Source organism: Cnephaeus nilssonii (assembly GCF_951640355.1).
Source record: "Cnephaeus nilssonii genome assembly, chromosome: 11".
NCBI classification, from domain to species: domain Eukaryota; kingdom Metazoa; phylum Chordata; class Mammalia; order Chiroptera; family Vespertilionidae; genus Cnephaeus; species Cnephaeus nilssonii.
In genome coordinates this window covers 6,750,720-6,757,992 of record NC_137082.1, presented here as the reverse complement: position 1 = coordinate 6,757,992, position 7,273 = coordinate 6,750,720, and the positions used below count along the sequence as shown (strand labels likewise).

The window sequence follows — 7,273 nt, the reverse complement described above, 5'->3', positions numbered from 1 at the left end:
ATAAATTGGTTCCGTTGGCGTCTGATTCATCTCCACTGAATGCAGCAAAAATAGTGTTTTGTGAGAAATAGTTGCTGTCCAGTAAGCAGGGAGAGGCTTCTCTTAACAACGCCTCCTGCCCTTTGAAAACAGGAAGTTACAGCTGCCAAAAGCAAATGAGTTCTGCGCAGGCCGGGTCCAGTCCAGACCCCACCCTGGTGCCCACCTGTGGGCTGCAGGTCCGCCTGCCCAGCCTTCTCACCCGCTCTTGACACCGCGGGTGATTAAGCCTCTGTCCACTTGCCCTCCTTTTAGCCCAGCCTTTCTGGTGCCAACAATGTCCCTGTTCTTACGCAGAGAAAATGTCTGACTTCCCCCTCATCTCTCCGCTTGGCTCCTCTCTTAATCCTCAGATTGCAAGTATGCGCTCTAAATGTGCTTTTTCCTCAGGTAAGTTGAAAAAAGGAGGCAGGTGCCAGAGTTTCCAACCAGCACTGGAGATTCTTTTTTCTGGGCTTGGTGTTAAAAAGGAGCATTGTTTTATTGGTTCTTTTTAAAAAAAATTCTTTATTGTTGAAAGTTTTACATATGTCTCCTTTTCCCTGCATTGACCTCTCCCCGACCCATCCTGTCCCCCAGCCCATGCTCCCACCCCCCTACTGTCTGTGTCCATTGGTCATACTCATATGTATGGGTACAAATCCTTTGGTTGATCTCTTATTCCGCCCCCGCCCCCCGCCTTTCCTCTGAGATTTTACAGTCTGTTCGGTGCTTCTGTGTCTCTGGATCTATTTTTGTTTATCAGTTTTACTAGAGGCCCGGTGCACATATTTGTGCACTGGTGGGGTCCCTCAGCCTGACCTGCAGGGATTGGGCCAAAATTGGCTCTCCGACATCCCCCAGGGGATCCCGGATTGTGAGAGGGTGCAGGCCAAGCTGAGGGACCCAACTGGTGCATGATCAGGGCTGGGGAGAGACTGTGGGAGGGCTCCAGGGCATGTCCGGCCCATCTCTCCCAGTCCCGATCAGCCAGACCCCAGCAGCAAGCTAACCTACCGGTTGGAGCGTCTGCCCCCTGGTGGTCAGTGCTCGACATAGCAACTGGTTGAACAGTTGAACGGTTGGAGGGACAATTAGCATATTAGGCTTTTATATATATATAGATGTTGTTCATTATATTCCACAAATGAGTGAGATTATGTGATATTTATCCTTCTCTGACTGGCTTATTTCGCTTTGCATAATGCTCTCCAGGTCCATGCATGCTGTTGCAAATGGTAAGAGTTCCTTCTTTGTTACAGCAGCGTAGTATTCCATTGTGTAGATGTAACATAGTTTTTAACCCACTCATTTGCTGATGGGCACTTAGGCTGTTTCCAAATCTTAGCTATTGTAAATTGTGCTGCTATGAACATAGGGGTGCATATATTCTTTCTGATTGGTGTTTCTGATTTCTTATCCTATATAATAAAAGGCTAATATGCAAATTGTCCCCTCGACCAGGAGTTCAACCAGCAGGCAGGCTGGCCAACCGCCCATGTCCCCTCCCCGTGGCCAGGCTGGCCAGACCCCACCCATGCACGAATTCATGCACTGGGCCTCTAACATATATATAGAGATCATAATAATCTGGCCACTCAGTGTATGTTTATTGATGTTAGAGAGAGGAGGGGAGAGAGAAAGAGAGAGAGAAACATCAATCGGTTGCCTCCCATACTGGCCCCAACTGGGGATTGAATCTGCAACCTGGGTATGTGCCCTGACTGGAATCCAGCCGCAACCTTGGCATATTGGGACTGCACTCCGACCAACCGAGCCACTGGCCAGCTGCCATGAAGCTGTTGACAGTCAGCACAGTGTGCGCTTCACTCACGGGGGCGGGGGGGGGGGGGCGCAGGATAGGGAACACCTGTGGGGAGGTTCCCAATAGAGCAGACGATGACCTGCAGTGTGACCCTGGGCCACGGCCTCTGGGCCTGGGCTGTGGGAGCTCTTTAATCCATTCTTCTGTAAAAATAAGACACTGGGGCACTGGAGACCCAAGACTCTGGTCTGGAACCTGACTGGAGATGCCAGGCGCCAAGGAGCCGCCCAAACTCCCAGCCTTGGAAAAGGCACCTGAGGTGTGAACCAGGGCCAGGCCCGGGAGGGAGACTGTGCTGGAAGGAGCATTCGATTTATTGGTCATTCGTGATTAAAAAAGTGGGGCTGGTGGAAGGTGGGCGCATGGCCCATGGCCATGACGGTGCCATAGGGGGAACAGCTGGTCCTGTGTCCCAGGGCAGGAAGGGCAGGGGCCACAGGCCTCCAGCGGAGCATAGGCTGAGGGGGGCATCTCCTTGTCCTTTTGGAAATGTCCCAAGACTAAGGCTGGCCCTGGCCCTCCCTGCCCTCCTCAGGCCTGCTGCGTGTCTGTGTTGGCCACGACCCTCCTTGGGGTCTAGTTCTGCCTCTGGGCCTCGCTGTCCCAGCTTCAGTGGGGAGGAGCCACGGATGGAGCAGGACTCACACTGGCGAGTATCCTCCAGTCCAGTCCTGGCTCTGGCGTTCTCAGGGGTGCAGTGCACAGGCAGGTGGCCCAAGGTCGAGGCAGCTCCTGGGCTTTGTGTGGCTGTGGCCGGCACAGCCTGGGCACCAGAGCCTACTGCCAGGGCGCCAGGTCCACCACAGGCTTCCGGACGCTGAAGGTCGCGATGAAGATGTTGACCACGACAATGATGAAGAAGAGGCCGGTGGCCAGGTTGTTGAAGTCAACTTGGCACGCTTGGCTGGGTTGTTGAGGTTGTACCTGTCCAGGAAGATGAGCAGCACGCCCATGCAGATCTGCAGCACCAGGGAGATGGAGATGGCACCACCAGGAGCACAAAGAAGCCAAAGCCAGGGCCCTGGCCGATGACTGCCTTCGGCTGCGAGGTGTTGGCCCTCAGCAGGGTGATGTCCAGCATGCTCTCTGCGGTACTTTTCTTGTTGGTGTAATGGTTCACGTTGATGGGCCTGTTCCTGCCCCAGCGTGTCGGCGGGGTGTCCGGGGCATTGGGTGAGTCCAACCGCAGGTCACCGTTGAGCTCGTAGCCCTCGGGGGCCGAGTCCATGGTGCACACGGCCACCACTGCCTCACTCTGAGTCTGAGACCGCCTGCTCCCCACTGCGGGTCCATTTTTAATTTTTTGAGGAAACTCCATGCTGTTTTCCACAGTGGCTGCACCAGTCTGCATTCCCACCAGGCTGCACAAGGGTTCCCTTTTCTCCACATCCTCATCAGCACTTGCCATTTGTTCATGGTAGCCATTCTGACAGGTGTGAGATGGTACCTCACTGTTGTTTTGATTTGCATCAGATATTAGTGGCTTTGAGTATGTCTCCTGGCCTTCTGTATGTCCCCTTCTGAAAAGTGTCTAGGTCCTTTGTCCATTTTTTGAGTGGATTGTTTATCTTCCTTTTGTTCAGTTGTATGAGTTCCCTGTAAATTATGGAGATTAAACCCTTATCGATTTTAACATTGGCAAATATGTTCTCCCATGCAGTGGGCTTGTTTTATGATTCTTGAGCACAAGTTTCTGGCCCAAGAAGCTTCCCAAAATTTACTCTGTTGCAGGTGAACAGAAACCCTAAGCGAACTGCCTCAGGTAAAGAGGGAATTTATTGGCTCATAATTGTTGAAAAGGCCTTTGGCTTCAGCTGGATCCAGGAGCTCAGAGGAGTTCTCAATTTTGCTTTCCCCTCTTGACTTCGTTCTCAGGTGGATTATGCCCTTCAGCGGGTGAAATGCCACCACCAACTTCAGGCTCACATCCTTTCACTGTAGAAACTGCAAGCAGAATGGATATTGAGCAGGCAAAAATGACGCTGCTGTTGGTCACAGAAATGGCACAGGTGATAGATGTCCATAGATGTAAGCAAATGCTTGTACTTCTCTTTATGTTTTCCAGCCCTTCCCAAACATTAAACAATGAACATGGGCTTAGTGAGGGCTACTTTGGTGGCAAATAACAGACACCCTCTCAAACTAGCTTAAGAAAAAAATAATTATTTTTTAAAGAATTAAGGGTGGGGTTGGGAACGGGAATGAAGAGCAAGCTGTGAGGCCTGACTTTGTGAGTGTGTGACAAGGAAACTGGGAATCCACTCAGAATCAGCGTGGAAGCCCCTCTCTGCATGACCGCTGGCTGGCTGTGGGTTGACTTCGGTCTCTCTACATTGGATGTTGTCCTTTTCTCTGCTTACGGCAGGACAAGGCCACTGCAGGCAGTTCCCCCAGCCTCTCAGGGTCACTGGGAGCCTGTGCTCCCCTCCAGTTCTCAGGAGAGAGAGTCCGATTGGGCCAGCTTAGGGGAGGGGCCACCCTAAGTCCAACTTTTAATTTTAGAAGAGTTTTAAATTTCCAGAAAAATTGAGAATATAGTACAGAGAGTTTCCATATATTGCACACCCATTTTCTCCTGTTAACATATTAATATTGTCTAATAGTTATGATTAATAAGCCACTATTGATTCATTGTTATTTACTGAAGTCCATACTTTATCTAGATTTGCTTAGTTTTCCCCTAATGTCCTTTTTCTGGCCCAGTATCCCACCCAAGTCACCCCATCACATTTAGACATAACGTCTCCCTAGGCTCCTTTTGGCTCTGAGTTTCTCAGACTTTCTTTGGTTTTGATGACCTTGACAATTTGGAGGACACTTGATCATATATTTTGTAGAGTGGCCCTTGTTTGAGATTGATCTTATGTTATTCTCACAAGTAGACTGTGGTCATGGGTTTGGGATGGTAAGACCCAAATAGGCCTTCTCATCACATCATGTCAAGGGTACATGCTATGAACGTGACTTATCGCTGTAGATGTTGACAGAGGTCGTGTTTGCCAGGTGTCTCCACTTTAACTTTTAAAGTTCCCTTTCTTCCCTTCTGACTTCTTGTCAACTCTTCTTATGCTGTTGCTGTCATTGACTTATAAAGTACCCATGACATCATTCTCTGCCTGAATCTGATGCAAGAGGAAGTGGAATGTCATATCAATTTAAATGCATTGGGAACAGAGTTTCTTTGTTGTTGTTTTTAAAACGCTTTCAAAATATGGGGTTTCCTCAAGGGAAGAGAGCATTCTGTCCAAAACGCTGTGCCTTCCAGAATGAAATTTGGAATGAGGTTTGGCTTCTTTTCCAGGTGATACAATTCATATTTGAATGACTTATCAAAAGAAGTAGATTTCTCTTAAATTTTGTTTTCCAAGTATTGTGAATTTATGGGAGAAAAAAAGAGTGACTCAGATGACTGGGGACCCCTGAGTTTTCTTGTGAACACATTGAGTATGCTTTAGAAATGTTATTGCCTAAAGAAACTAGGCTTTAAACGTGCCTACAATATAAATGAACATTTCACTTTAAACAAACAAATAACCCCCCTCACACACCACCTCTGTGCCCCTAATAACCTGACCATTGTTTTTTTACCCCCAAGCAATTTGGGGAAATAAAAAGTTTATATTTTTTCACTATGGCAGCCAACCTTTTCCTTTTCTTTGTTAAAGCTGCCAAATATTACTTGCCTTTAAAAAGGTGCTATGAGTACCAGGAAGAGGCAAGCTAGATGAACGATGGGTGAACTATTTCATGAGTGTGTTTATGAAAAAAAAATACTGTGCATTGCTGGGTGGTTGATCAGCCCAACAGGAACATGGTGCTTGCTCATGGCCGTTTGCTTCTCAGGGTACCTAGGAAGTGCCTGGGTAGCTAAGCACGTCCTTCAGGCTGGAGTGTGGGCAGGATGCATGTGTACACATCACAGCTTCACATGCTAATACTCTACACACTGTCTGCACACCAGTACTCTTGTGAAAGACAGCCATGGCAAGTGACTGCAATCCAGCTCAAAATGACTTAAGCAAAACGATCATTCATTGGCCACCCAAGTCCAAGGCAGGGCAGTAATTAAGAGGTGCAGGGCCGCCAGGCTTCTGAAATGGTCTCAAGTCAGGAGAAATGGGCAACCCCTTGAGCAAGGGGGACCTTGCCTGGCCAGCTCCCCTGCATGGCACGCCAGCTGGATTGCTGTGGGCAATGGGGTATGCTTGTTGCCACAGAGCCCCAGGCCCCACTGTTATCTACTGAGTCATTTAGGAGGCCTGCCTGGCCCACATACGCCATGGCCCATCTGCCACTCTCATCCTCTGCTCCTCAGGTTGCTCAGCTCAGAGCATTCTGTTCCACCCAGCAAAGGACCAATGGTCTTTCCAGCCAGTGCTGAACCCAAGCCCAGACCCGAGACCGAGCCTTTTGGCACCGGATAGCTGGAGCAAATGTGAGCCTCTCAGGAGGGAAATGCTGGGTGCAGAATTTCACAGGGCTCAGGCAGTTTTAGAAATAGGCTCATAGAAAATGATCTCTGTCCGGTGCTGTGGCTGCCTCTGCCCCCTTATCTTCATATTTGCTTCAGCCTTTGAAACTGGAGGAGAATCCCATCACGTGTGCTCAACTTCAGCTAATTAACTGTTTCCTCCAAAGGAAAAGGAATGCCTGGTGGCATACTTTGCATATGTATGTGTATACACCCTCCATTCCCACCTGTCCACACCTCACCCAGAATCAGGGGAATCCTTTCAGCCCCACCCTCGCCTGCCTTATCCCCTGGGCTTGTATACACAAACCCTGCTTACAGTATTCTGCGCATGATTGATGGGATTTTCAAGAGCAAATCTGACCACACCCAGTTCTTTTTATTTTACTATTATTTACTTAGCTTTTCAGAAAGTCTTTATTTTTCTGTTATGAATAACTACTTTTTGTAGTTTTCCCAAATGATTCAATAAATTTCATAATTTTTATGTGCCTGACTGGGATCCATGAAATAAAGTACAGTTCCCCATCCAAAGGCATACGGAGAGGCTCAGATTAAACTGCTTTCCATGTTCAGGAACAAGCCTGACTTTAAATTACTCCTTTAAATTAGATGGGAATTTGGTACAATTTTCATAGCATTTTTAATCATGATGTTTTCTTAGGCACCATTCCACCAAATGACAGCTTTCCAGAAGTTGTAGTATCACAACTTGAGTGTAACTGCAGTTTTGTTTAATCCCGGAATTATGCTGAATGTGGCTTTCTTTTTAAAGCGAAAATACATGCTCTGTGTATAGTTGCAAAACACTGATGTCCTAGGTCCCCATTACTTTTTTTTTTTTTTTTTTTGGTCCCCATTACTTTTGATCCAGAGTGATTATACTCGGGTGAGAAGTAAATTCATGTGTTAAATGATGAAATTTCAGGTTGTAGTAAAATGAAAACGAAAAGGAAAAA

The 7,273-nt window shown here is 47.9% G+C and overlaps 1 pseudogene across 1 annotated transcript; it reads right to left on the bottom strand.

Annotated features, from left to right (window-relative positions):
- Positions 1-2,620: 2,620 nt before the first annotated feature.
- LOC307107153 (ninjurin-1-like) lies at positions 2,621-3,071 on the bottom strand (annotated as a pseudogene). The gene has a single exon. The product of its transcript is annotated as a ninjurin-1-like (transcript).
- Between the last annotated feature and the right edge of the window lie 4,202 nt (positions 3,072-7,273).